Source organism: Choloepus didactylus, chromosome 6 (assembly GCF_015220235.1).
Source record: "Choloepus didactylus isolate mChoDid1 chromosome 6, mChoDid1.pri, whole genome shotgun sequence".
Taxonomy (NCBI): domain Eukaryota; kingdom Metazoa; phylum Chordata; class Mammalia; order Pilosa; family Megalonychidae; genus Choloepus; species Choloepus didactylus.
In genome coordinates, this window is record NC_051312.1 from 41,946,241 (window position 1) to 41,960,119 (window position 13,879).

Here is a 13,879-nt window from a genome sequence, read left to right on the forward strand (position 1 = left end):
TCCATGAGGGTAGATGGAAAGCATGAGCGGCTTGGCTGGTTCAACCAGCAGATGGAGAGCACATGGGCAGAGTATTTTTATTGTGGTCTGGAGATGGAGGTTAGCAGTTCTCCAGCGGGAATTAAGGATTGGCTAGTTTAAGGCAAAGGCCTGGAAAAACGTGAAAGGACCTGGGGTCTGAGAGTAATGGAGAGGGTTAGCTTATCATTTGGGACAAGTTGTGGGTTTGGTGTGAACATGGGTGGCATAGGTGGTGGCTGCAGATGTGGATTTGGGCTGCTTATTAACAAGACCAGAGGTCAGTGTTAAGGCAACTAACTGGCTTAGCCCAAGTAAGATGGTTACCGAGGCAGCACGCAAAGAATGTTGACAGATAACTATCTACTGTCATAAGACAGTAGATATTCCTTTACATTTTGACTTAATGTTCTTTCCTGAAAGAACAAATGACTGGAATTAGCATTATTTCTCTGCTTATTTTGTACAATTCAGAGAGACAGCATTAAAACTCAGCTATGTAACTTTAAAATATATGCCATTATTACTTCAAAATAATCTCTTAAAGGACTTTCAATTGGTCTCCAAAGTTCACGTCTAGAAAGTTCAACAAAGATTCAGTCGTGATGTAAATGTCACAAATCCTGTTTTCCATCTTGGCACACAAAAAAAGCAAAATGGAATTAAATTTAACTTAAGTTTGAGAAACTTCTGTATTTCATTCATTGTCAGCCAAATTAGATTTTAAACACCTTGAATGTAAGAATTTTGTCTCATCTCTTTGTATCAAGTTCACACATGTTTTGCATAAGCAACTATACAACTTCAATGCTAGTTTTGCTTATTCACTTATATCATGAGCTTTCAAAACTGTTAATGGTTTCATTAACATTTTAAATGATCATGTAATCCATTACATAATTGTCCTACACTAAACACTTCCATTCTTATGAGAACACCACACATTTGCCAATCCATCAGTCATAAGAAATGATTCATGTATTCAGATTTTTTGTTTGCTGTGGTTGCTTGTTTTATCTTGTATGTTATTTGGAAGGGGAAGGTTGCTTTCAAAAGTAGTTACACAGGACTCAAGGATATGAATTTTTGATAGCTCCTCACTATATTGCCAAATTGCTTTTTCATTTAGTTGGGCCAATTGATACAGCCATTAGCAATAAATGAATATTGGAGCTTTCAGCACCTTTTGCAGATGGAGGTAATCCTTGCTAGTTTGATAGATGAAAAGCAATGTCTTCTAATTTATTTGATTGCTTGTAAACGATGTTTTCTTAAGTAATATAGTCCATTTTTATAATAAATTCAATATATGTTAATGAGAGAAAAATTGAAGATACAGAGTATTATCACAAAGATAAGTAAGTCACCCATAATTCTATTACTTATAATTTACTACTCATAATATTTTGGAGTATATCTTTCTATCTAACTCTCCAACTATTATGGGTTGATATCTATACTCACACATGTATCTGTATCCATTTATATATCCATATCTATCTATACCTTTATCTATATAGATGTAAAAATGCATATGACTTTAAAATATATTGGAATCACATTTTTCTATAAGTATTTACCTAAACAATGGAAATGACCCATACAGTTTCTTCAAAAGTTTTCTCCTAGGAACTGTATAACTGCTTGGAAGTTCTATGAGGGTGAGATGAGTATTTTAACAGTTTGGCTTTCTTGAAGAACACAGTGGAGAGGAATGTGAAATTGTAAACAGTATGTAGAATATCTCTCTCTCTCTCCCTCTCTCTCTCTTTCTCTCTCATACATATAGATATTTGTATAGAAAGATAATAAAAATAGAAGAATATGCTCTAAATTGCATGATTTTAATTTTTATATTTTCTGAGTATTCTCTGGAATTATTAAAATATAATATGATATGATGTGCCATAACATGTCATATATATTTATGCATTAAACATTTCTCATTTCTTGAAGGATGGCTAGTAGTGGAATATGTCCAGGAAGAGGGACCAGGTAGGGAAAACAATAAAGGACTTTTGGATATTGTTTTTGTACTACTTACTGGGATGCATGCTGTATTAATTTTCCACTGGGCCCTAAAATACACTTATCGTACCCCTTGATTCATCACACACTATCATGATTGGTCATACATGGCCTATATTATTTCCTTTGTTAGTTTTAAAATATGACTACAGAAACCTCTAACACCAAAGGAAAAGAACGACACCCAGAAGTCCTCCTCTAACTTAATATCCTGCCCTTCTATTTTTCATCCTGAACCGAGGCCTCCACTCTCTTGAATTTTATTTTACATTTTCTCTTATTTTTATAATAATATATGTATTGCTTATTTTTGCTTTTTCCTGTTTTTTTTTTTTTTATTGATGCAAGGAGTATAATACTATGGGTAGTTTTTGGATTTTCAGAAATCAGAAATTTTGTGGCACATAACCATGTTTTTTATATTTTCATTAAAGAAAAACATTCCATTGCTTTTCTAAGCTGCTATTTATTTGTCCATGTTTCTGAAAGTGGGCATTTTACTGACTTTTATTTTTGTTATTACAAATGATGTTGCATTTGAATAATAGACATTCATGTATATGCCCCCTGGGAATTATGGCCAAGAGATTCCCTGCGGTATATGCTGGGAGTAGAATTGCCATTTCTGAAGATTTGCAAATGTTTAGCCTTACAAGCTGGTGCTAAAATGTTTTCCAAAGTAGTTGCACAGATTTACATTTCCAACAGGATTTGTATAAGTTGTGTTACCAATCCACATCTGAACCAACACCTGGTACTATAAAGATTCTTAATTTGTGCCATTTAAATCAATGTTAAATAGCATTGCTTTGTTTTTGTTTTTTTTTTATTTCCATGATATCTAATAAGCATAAATATTTAAGCAACAAGCAAAACAAAAACAACAAAGACACTAACCAGAAGATAAAAGATTAATAAATTCAACTACATTAAATGTAAGGGCTTCTGTTGATAAAGAAAATGCTCCTTTAGAAAAGTGAAAATACAAGCCATAAACTGGTTGGGAATATTTGCAAAGTCTATAATCAACAAGAAATTGGTACGAGAAATCATATGAATCAATAAAAAAGGCAAACAACCTACTGGAAAACATAGGCAATATGCATGAGCAGACATTTCACAGACACAAATGCCCAATAAAACTATAAAGATACGAAAGTCTATTTTGGAATGATGCACAGCACAAACAGTGAACCCTTAGTTAAACCATGGACTACAGTCAATAGTCTAATTATCAAAATGTGCTTTCATTAATTATAACAAATTACCACATCAATATAAAGTGTTAATAATAGGGGGTTATGTGAGAATCCTGTATTTTATGCATGATTGTTCTGTAGGCTCAAACTGCTCTAATAAAAAATTATAAATATCAATTATAATATATAAAAAATTAAATAAAACAATCAAGATAAAAATAATCATAAAATTGAAGGTGGTCATATAGAGAAGGGTCTCAAGCCTTCATCAGTTCTCCAAGGTTTTTTTTCCTTATGAAATATTTTAATGCTGAGGCAGATGACACATGCCATTCCAAATTCCAGCACTTCTCACACCCAAAGTTGTTCCCTCCTCATACTTCTTAACGTCCTCCATTCAGATTTTTGAAATATGCAGGTCGTTCACAACAACTGTGGGACTATTCATTGAAATAAATGCTCTTAACTGGCTTGATTTCAATGAGCAAAGCTTTCTAAGCTTTGCATCAAAGACACATGGCATTTGGCATTGGTGCAAGGAGATGAAGGACTGCACTACCAGTTTTTCCATGTATGAATAAGCAGACCTGCCCTTTGAATAAGCAAGAGCTTGTCATTATGTATTTGGAGGCAGGTGAGGAGGCCACAATCAGGGGAAAACCAAAGGACAAAGAAAGGATCAGGCACCAGCCTTACTTTTTTGATCATTAATGTTCTTGTCTTTTTTCTCTTTTTTAAATAATGATTTTTTTAAAAAAAGGCTTTAATGGTAGACCGTATTCTTTGAGACTGTATTTATACCTTTTTGTCATTGACACTTTCTATTCAGCTTAAAAAGGGTAAATGTCACCCAGGGGAGAATTCTTTTAAATTGAGGTTTTTCTATTTGAGGAAGAAACCTATTATTGAAATTCTGAAAGCCATAAAAATACCATTTAACTGGTGCATTTCACAGTAATTCACTTTTTTCATTTTTACATTGCAGTTTCCCCCAGTATGAATAACTTTAGTTAAAATGTTCTTACTAACTTTAAAGTGATAGTTATCTTAAATACTTTGCAGAAAATGTATCATTTATTAAGAATGATGGAATGAATATATATATGTAAAAGAAATACTCATTTATAGTAATTAAATACACTAATTGTGTATTTGCATGTGTGCTTTCATTTATATAGGTATGTATCTGTAAATTGTGATTATATATGTAAAAGTATATGGGTACACACACATATATATGTGTTTAAATATATGCATACACACACACACACACACACACAAACATACACAAAATTAGCTATGCTATGTTCAAGGGCAGACATCCTTCTCTGCCACGGGGACCTCATTGAACTATCACAAATCTATACTTCTTCTGAATATTTCCCAGAACTCTATAAAGTGAATAACTGTAACATACTACTCCAGAAAACTCTCCCTTGTGTGGTGAGAATTTTTTCCTTTGTTTGTGAAGGTCATCCTAATCTAAGAGTAGCTAGCTTTTTCCAAGGTGTATTAAGTGAAACTTACCTTACTTAAAAGTGATTTATAATTTCAACCCTGTCTCAGAATCTCGTTCCCATTACTATGCTCTATTTTTTTAATTTGATGTACTATGAAATTTACTTAATCTCTTATGTATGCTGCTTATGCTTCAATCTCCTCCACAGGAGAATATAGGCTCCAAAAATGAAGGGTTGTTGTTTTTGTATTTTGTTTTCAATTTTGTTTACAGATGTCTCTCAAGTCCTAGTGCAATGCTCAAGAAATATTGGTTGTACTACTGACTTCACCCTTTTCTCTGAAGAAGTAGGACAAGCAGAAGCTGTAGGGTTCCAGATTGGATTTGGAACTGTTCTGTTGGTTTCTAGTTGTACAACTTTGGGAAAATTACTTAATCTCTCTGACACCTATTTTCTGCATATATAAAATGGAGACATTATTGCCTTCTTTTCAGAATAACTGATCTATAGTAAGCACTCAACCAACAGTAGTTATTGTTATTGGATTTTGTTTAGCTGACAAACATGCTCTATTATTTGAGGCACTGTCCCAAACAAAGAGTATTTGTTCTTCTCTCTTTTGGACCCCTCTTCCCCCACGCATCTGCAAGGCCAAATCACTCATCTCTTCCTAGTCTGTACTCAAAATCAATTTCCCAGGAAGTTTCTGTAGCTCACCCCATCTAAAGTACAATATCCTCTCCCTTCACACAATCCTATCCCCCTTCCTTGCTTTATTTTTGGCTTAGTATTTCCTGTCATACAACAAAAATTATATACATTTTTTCTTTTTCTTCCAAAATGTGTGTCCACTCTCTTGCCTACCTGAATGTTCTCTCTTTGATGCCACAGAGTTTTGTGCGGTGTATGACGGTATCCTCAGCTCTAGGAAACTGGAACAGAGGTGATGTTCAATAAAATTGTAACATATGCACCATCTCTATTTTTACAGACATGGAAATTTAGGCACACTGAGATTATATAACTTCTTCATGGGCACACAGCTAATCAGTGACAGATATATGATTCAAACTCAAGTAGTCTCTCTATTGTCTCCAGTATCTGGGCTCTTAATAGCTATATTGTCCCTCTTCTAAAATGAGGGACTCAGCACATTTCTTTTTTTTTTTTTTTTTTTTTTCCCCTGGACAAAAAACTTTCCTCTCCTCTGGAGAGTTGTTTATTTATTTATCCTCTCTGTTTTTCCTTTAACTTTTTTTTTATTTTGAAATAAATTCAAAGTTATATGAACAATTGCAAAAGCAATACTAGCTGCATACACAGAATTCCATCATACCCTGACCCCCCTCCCCCGATAGCCCAATCCACCAACTTTAACATGCTGTCACATCGCTATTTCTTTCCCTCCCTCCCTCGCTATCTATCATCCATCATCTATTGCTCTGTCTTCTGAACATATGAAAGTTAGCTGCATACATCCTTGAGCAGACACTGTAATTCACGTATACACTTCCCATGAACAAGAACATTCTTTTATGCAATCCCATTAAGCGCAGCTAAGAAGTACAAGAGATTCAAAAATGATACAAAGCTTACACTCTATATTTCCTTTTCCTTATGTCTCAACTGTGTCCCTTTGAGCCAACTGTCCTCTATCCTCCAGTCCCATCCATGTTCATCCTTAGCACTCAATTGTCATCTAGGTAGACTGTTTTTTTTTTTTTTTCTTTTCAGTTGTGGAAACATATATACAGTCTAAATCTTCCCATTCCACCCCATCCCTAGCCTTTCATTAGTGGGATTAATCACCTTTAGAATGTTGTAATGCTCTTTCCCACCATCCATTACTAGAAATTTCCCTTCACCTCAAACAGCAACCCTACATTCCTTTCTTAACTCCCCATTGCCGCTTCCCCCATTTCTCTTAACCCAAACTCTACTTTTCATCTCTATGGTTATATTCTCTGATAATTTCTTTGTGTTTACTGTGGGGCTTCAAATTAACCTCTTAAATCCATATCAATCTTGTTTTTCTTTGATACCACCTTCACTTCAATAGGACACATAAACTATGTTCCTATGCTCCTTCATTCCCCCACCTTTATATACTTGTCTAAAATTACATATTTTACGTTGAGTTCAAAACCACTGATTCATCCTTAGAGTTTGTGTATTTTATATCATGTAGGAAGTAACTAGTGGAATTACAGTTCAAAAATTATTGACTTCTATTTGTATTCCATTGTGGTTGGAGAATGTGCTTTGAGTATATTCAATTTTTTTTTTTTAATTTCTTGAGGCTTGTTTTATGTCCCAGCTTATGGTCCCTTCTGGAGAAAGATCTGTGATCACTAGAGAAAAGCGAGTGTCCTGGTGATTTGGGATGTAAGGTACTATATATGTCTGTTAAAATTCTCTATATCTCTTTCTCCTTTCCCTGTCTCTCCGCCAGCAGGGGTCCCCTCAGAATCTGAAGTAGGGCAGGTCCTTCATTGGCAAAGTCTCTAAGCATTTGTCTGTGAAAAATTTAAGCTCTCCCTTGAATTTGAAGGAGTGTTTTGCTGGATAAAGTATTCTTGGTTGGAAATTTTTCTCTCACAGAATTTTAAATATGTCATGCCACTGCCTTCTAGCTTCCATGGTGGCCCCTGAGTAGTCACTACTTAGTCTTATGTTGTTTCCTTTGTATGTGGTGAATTGCTTTTCTCTTGCTGCTTTCAGAACTTGCTCCTTCTCTTCAGTATTTGACAGTCTGATCAGAATATGTCTTGGAGTGGGTTTATTTGGATTTAGTCTATTTGGAGTTCGCTGGGCATTTATGCTTTGTGTATTTATATTGTGTAGAAGGTTTGGGAAGTTTTCCCCAACAATTTCTTTGAATACTCTTTCTAGACCTTTATCCTTCTCTTCCCCTTTTGGGACACCAATGAGTCTTAAGTTTGGACGTTTTATTTTATCTATCATATCCCTGAGATCCATTTTGATTTTTTTTTAATTTTTTTCTCCATTCTTTCTTTTGTTCTTTCATTTTCTGTTGTGTGGGTTTCTAGGACACTGAGATGTTGTTCAGCTTCCTCTAGTCTTGTATGGTGAATATCCAGAGTCTTTTTAATTTGGCCAACAGTTTCTTTGATTTCCATAAGATCTTCTATTTTTTTATTTACTCTTGCAATGTCTTCTTCACTTATATCCTGGGCCATGGTCTTCTTGATGTCCTTTAAATCCTTTGCCATGTTTTTGTTCCTCGATCGTAGTTCTTTGATTAATTTTGCAAGGTATAATGTATCTGCCGATATTTTGATTTGTGTGTTTGGAGTTGGATTCTCCATATCTTCTGTTTTTATCATATGCATTAAGATTTTCTGTTGTTTTTGGCCTCTTGGCATTTGTTTTGCTTGATAGGGTTCTTTCAAGTTGTAAAGAAAAAGGGATATTGATCTAATTTTTCAGGAACACAGTTTGTTGATGTACACTTTCTCTAACTAACCAGCAGATGGCGTCTGTGAGTCACCTATATCCCTCAAGTCAGTTCTCAACCTTTTTTCCATGGAGTGTGGGAAATGATTCTTGTAGTTTCTGTTGGAGAACTCAGTTTGGGTGTGTTGCTGGAGCTGTCGGCCCTGAATGTGGCACATGTGTACGGGTGGCCAGGGAAGAAGGGCAGTTCTAATGTTCAAATCCCCCAGGATCCTGGAGATTCAAGGCCACCACACGAGTCTAAGCCTTCATTTCAGTTCAGCCCCAGACCCTCTCTCTCGCTGATCCATAAACCACCGGACTTGGTGTAGTGTCCCTGGGTTCTCTGAGCGGATCCCCCCTCCCAGCCACGCTCCTCCAGGAGCTCAGGTGAGAGAATGCCATGCTATGTTACCAGTGCATTCCATCCCACAAGGGAAGCCCCGGGCCGCCGGGCCGTGTAGCAGCGCACTCCCTGCCCGAAGCAAAAATGGCCGAATGGGTGACTCAGCCCAGGGCTCTGGGCTGTGGGCACGGCCCCAGGCAGGAGTTATCCAGCCCTCTGTGGGGCCAGCTGCGAGCCTCGGGGTTTCTTTCTGCTTCCGGCTCTCCTCTCCATTCCCCCGAACCCAAGGATATCTGCTGCAGGCTATCTTCCTAGCCAGACACCAAGAGGCCAGCCCAGCCCCCTCTTGCTGTGTTTTACTGTGTGGTTCCCACAATTGCTGCTGGAGCTGTTCCTTTTTTTTTTTTTTTTTTTTAAGAGCCAGCTGGTCTCCAAATGCTGAACCCTGGCTTCCACAGCCCACCGCATGGCTGTGGGTCTTCCAGCCAGCTTACCTGCTTGTTTCAGAATGCTGACTCCCAGTTTCACCAAGTATACGGCCCCTCTGGAGCTAGGAGCCCTCATTCAGCTGGCGCATCACTGTAACTGGTATTCTAGGTCACTTTCTGGTTTTTAACTAGTGTTTTTCACAGAGGTGTTTTTTTCGCCCTGTCTCAGCTAGCCACCATCTTAGTTCTCCAACATTTCTTTTTGCAAAGCACCTAGGATTATGGTTTCACAGACACAATTTATGAAATTCTGTCTTATATCTCACTGATTATTTTTTCATCTATATTTGTCCCAACACAATTTCTACAAACCATCATGCATGCAAAGTATTTGACTCTTCTGTGTCTGAAACTGTTAACTTTACTTCAATATGTTTACCTCCTACTTTCAGAAGTAGAAGCCCCCAATTTTAGCTGAGAAATGCAAACATAGAATAAAGATTATATTTCCCAGCCTCCTTTGTAACTAGATATGTCCATTTGGCTGATTTCTGGCAATTAGATATAAATAAAAATGATTTGCACAACTTCTAATAACTCTTTAAAAAGGAGTTGACTTCCCTTTCTACTTGCTGATTGCTGCAAGGTAAATATAATGTAAGGTGTAGCAGCCTTCTTGGGCCAATGCAAAGAATTTGTGCTGGGTAAATATAATTGAAAACAAAATCTCTGAATCCAGAAAACTTCTCCAAAAAAAAAAAAAAATAGAAGGGAAGAAAAAAACACTTTCATTTGGGATTAAACAAGCATTGAATAAGAATAAGCATTAAACTAGAATATAATACATCAGAGGAAATCCACAAAGGGATTGTAAAGAAAGAAGAACTCATCCATTTTATGTAGCTAAGCAGACACAACTTATTATATAAACAGTCTCAAAATACTTCTCATATCTTTATGACAAGAGGAAAGTTAAAAATTTGTAGCTAGGAGGCCCCTGGAAATTATGCTAATAATTTCAAAAGGACAAAGTGAGAATTTAGAATTACAAGTTTTCTAAAGTAGATGTTAAGAGATAGGAAGGAAGAAGTCTCTTTAGAATTAAGTCATTTTTACTGTTAAATTTTATTATGATTTTTACTATTAATTTTATTATGAAAGTTTTGTTCTGCTTTTCCCCTTGAACTTGTGAGTGGTGGTCAAGCACAACAGAGAAAAGCTAGAAGAAGCCTTGGGTCTCAAAACATGAAACTCAATAAAAGCCCTAGACCAACTATGTACACTTTTCTGTGAAAGAACCATCTTTCTTGTTTAAAGCATTGCCATGTAAGGTTTTTAGGATTTTGCAGCCTAAACAAATACCAAGTAATAGACTCTCTAATAGATATGTTTGTATCCCAATATTTAGAAAATTACTGCTTTCCATGGTAAACATTGCTGTATCAATAGAAATAATTTATTACATATAAATTAGGACATTAAAAGGGTTTATTGAGAGAGAAAAACTGTTCATGAGCAGGGAAATCACAATCTGAAAATAGAGTGAAAGTCTCAATAGCCATCTGGTCACAGCTATTTCTAAAAGTAGTTAGGGAATTTCCAAGTGGGGGGTTACAATGACTACCTGACATTAGAGTTTCTAATTACGTGGGGTGGGATGCGGAGGGTTGCAAAGCAGGGAGCGGGAGACACATTGATTGGTATGGTTTGGTTGTCCATTATGATAAGCTATCTTTTACTAGGCTGAAACTGGCTTGTCACCAGGTATGCCTAACTGCAATTCCATAGGGTGAGGGTGTGTACCATTTTCTCAAAAAGTCCCTTGTTTTTGCCTTCTATATAATCCTTTATCAGAGAGGAGTCAGTGGTGGTTTGAAGCTCCATGTACCCTGGAAAAGCATGTTCTTAAATTCAACCCATTCCTGTAGATGTAAACCCATTGTAAGCAGCACAATTTGATGATGCTACTTCAGGTAGGGTGTGACCCTCCTCAATCAGGATGAGTCTTAATACTCCTCCTGGAGTCCTGTATAAAAGGAACGAGTACAAAGAGAGAAAGAAAAGCCACAGAAGCGAGAGACTGAAGAAAATGAAAGCCAGAAGAGAAGGAAGAGAGCAGCAGATGCTGCAAGGTGCCTTGCCATGTGGCAGAGGAGCCAAGGATTGTTAACAGCCAGTCGTCGGGAAGAAAGCATCATCTTGATGATGCCTTGATTTGGACATTTTTCCAGACTCTAACCATAAGCTGATAAATTTCCACTGTTCAAACTGAACTGTTTCATGGTATGTGCTTTAAGCATCCTAGAAACTAAAATAGGATCCCCTCAGCAATGACCTAAGCAGGCAGCCACTTTACTTAACATGTAAAGAATAGACTAATTTAATAACAGCTCTTTGCCAGAAGTAATCATTTGCAATAATTTTTTAGACTCAATGACTGGCAGTCAAATATTTCTGCCAAGGATCTAAACTACAACTCTGTAAACTATCTTTATTTCCCTCTCCAGAGTCTTAAACTGAAAAATCATGCCATCATACTTACATTTTGGGTTATTAAAAAATGTCATGCCATTTTCTTCCAATGCATATGCTACAGTCCACTAACATTATTATAGAGACACCATACACTACATTTTCATTAACCAAGTAAAATAATTGTGAATATTGGACTAATGGCATAATTTTTCAAATATCACACTTTTTTGTTTAGAACTTACATTGAGTCATTGTTTAAACTTGTACTGATGTATTTTATAATTATTTTGACTTGAATTTTACTTTTTCTTTTTCACATACATGTATTTATTTCCATCTATATAATATCCATGCCCTGTTAGATTTCTTAAAAGTAGCTGTGCATTTCCACCTGTAATGGACATCTGTGATGCTACACGATAACTCTTCATGAGCTGATCAGCAAAACAAAAACAAAAACAAACAAAAAAAACATGTTGGTGACCCTACTTTCAAAATAGAGATCATTAACTAATTCCTGTGTAAATTTACTTATGTTTCCATGGTGGAAAATTCCACTAGACCCCTAAAACTAATATATGCATTTTAGAAGGGAAGCATGTTGGAGCAGTGAGGTTAACAGGCTTGAAATTAGGAAACATCTTTCTAGGTATGACTCATTTTACTTGATCTTCCTTTTACTTTATCTCCCTTTTCTACTTATTTTCTATTTATCTCCTTTCCCTGATTTTTCCTAATGTTTTCTCTTTCTCCACACACTTTATCCCCTTTCTTTCTTCCTCTACCCTTCTCTTTAATCATTTACTTGTTCTTCCTTTACTCATTGCCTCTGTATAGCTCTTCCCTTCCTCTTCCTCTGCATTTATTTCAATTTCATGTATTTTACTTGCATTCTTCATTAGTAGTAGCAATAAATAAATATTTGAGGCATATTCAAAATGTAAAACCTTTAGATATCCAAAGGAGGCATAAAGATATAATTACTCTCAGAAGCACTCAGTTCAATCTGGGAGACAGGTACATTGACAGATTTTTTCCAATCCAAAATGAAAATTAAAGCAGTCTAAAAAATTTAGAGTGATGCAGAGCTCCTTGTTTCTGTAAGCTTTCTTAAAGGACTCCAGTGATCTAATTAAGACCCACCCAGAACAGATGGGGTCATATCTCCATGGAAATAATTTAATCAAAGGTCTCACCCACAGTTCGGTAAGTTACATCTCCTTTGAAACACTCAATAAAAAGATTCCACCCAAAAAGTTTGGATTTAAAGATCATGGCTCTTCTGGGGTCCATAACAGTTTCAAACCAGCACAATACATATTTGTCTTCCCTGAGAATAATGTTTCTGATGAAACTACCATCCATGGACTTAGAATGCCTTATTTATTGTCATGGTATTCTACACAACATTGCTTCTGATCAAGGAATTCATTTCATAATGCAGATAAAGTGCAACAGTAGGCCAATGCTCATGCAATTCTCTGGTTTTACCATGTTCCACATCATCCTGAAATAGCTGGGTTGATCGAATGGTTGAATGGTCTTTTGGTGCTCTTATGGTGCCAACTGGGCTGCAATACCTTCATGAATGGGGTAATGTTCTAAATAAGATCTTAATAAGCATCCAGTCTATGGCTCTGTTATTCCCATAGCCAGGAGTCTCAGGTCCTCAAGTGATGGAAATTAGAGTGACACACTCACTATTACCCCTAATGATCCTCTAGCAAAATGTTTTCATCCTGTCCCCATGACCTTATTCTCTGCTGGCTAGAGGTCTCAGTTCTAATGGAGGCATCCTTCTACTACATGACACACAATGGTTCCAATGAGCCAGAAATTAAGACTGCCATGGCCATTTTAGTCTCCTCATACCTCTGAATCAACAAGCAAAGAAGGAACTTGCTATACTGGCTTGGGTAATTGATCCTGATTACCAAGGGGAAATTGGACTGCTACTACACAATGGAGGTAAGGAAGCATATGTCTGGAATACAGGAGAGCCCTTATGGTGTCTTTTAGTATTACTTATGCCCTGCTAGTAAAGTCACTGCAAAACTATAACAGTCCAATCCAGGCTAGACCACTAACAGCTGCAAATTTTCAGAAATAAAGTTTTAGGTCACTTCAACAGGCAAAGACCCAAGAACCAGCTTAGGTCATTACTGAAGTTAAAGGGAATATGGAATGGGCAGCAGAAGAAAGTAGTTATGAATACCAGCTATGGCCACATGACCAGTTGCACAAATAAGGATTGTACTGAAAGCTTCTTTATATAGAGAGTCAAGTATGGTGGGAAGAGTGACACCAGAGATGCATGAAAGAAAAGCTTATTAATACTTACAGGTTCCAGAACAGAGAGGAGTGGCATATCTTGCAGGGTCACATGGGGAAATATGTCAGGAGCATAGGCTCAGCCAGGCAGGTGGGGAACAACAGGCTACAGTGGACCTGGAGACTATGACTTTCTAG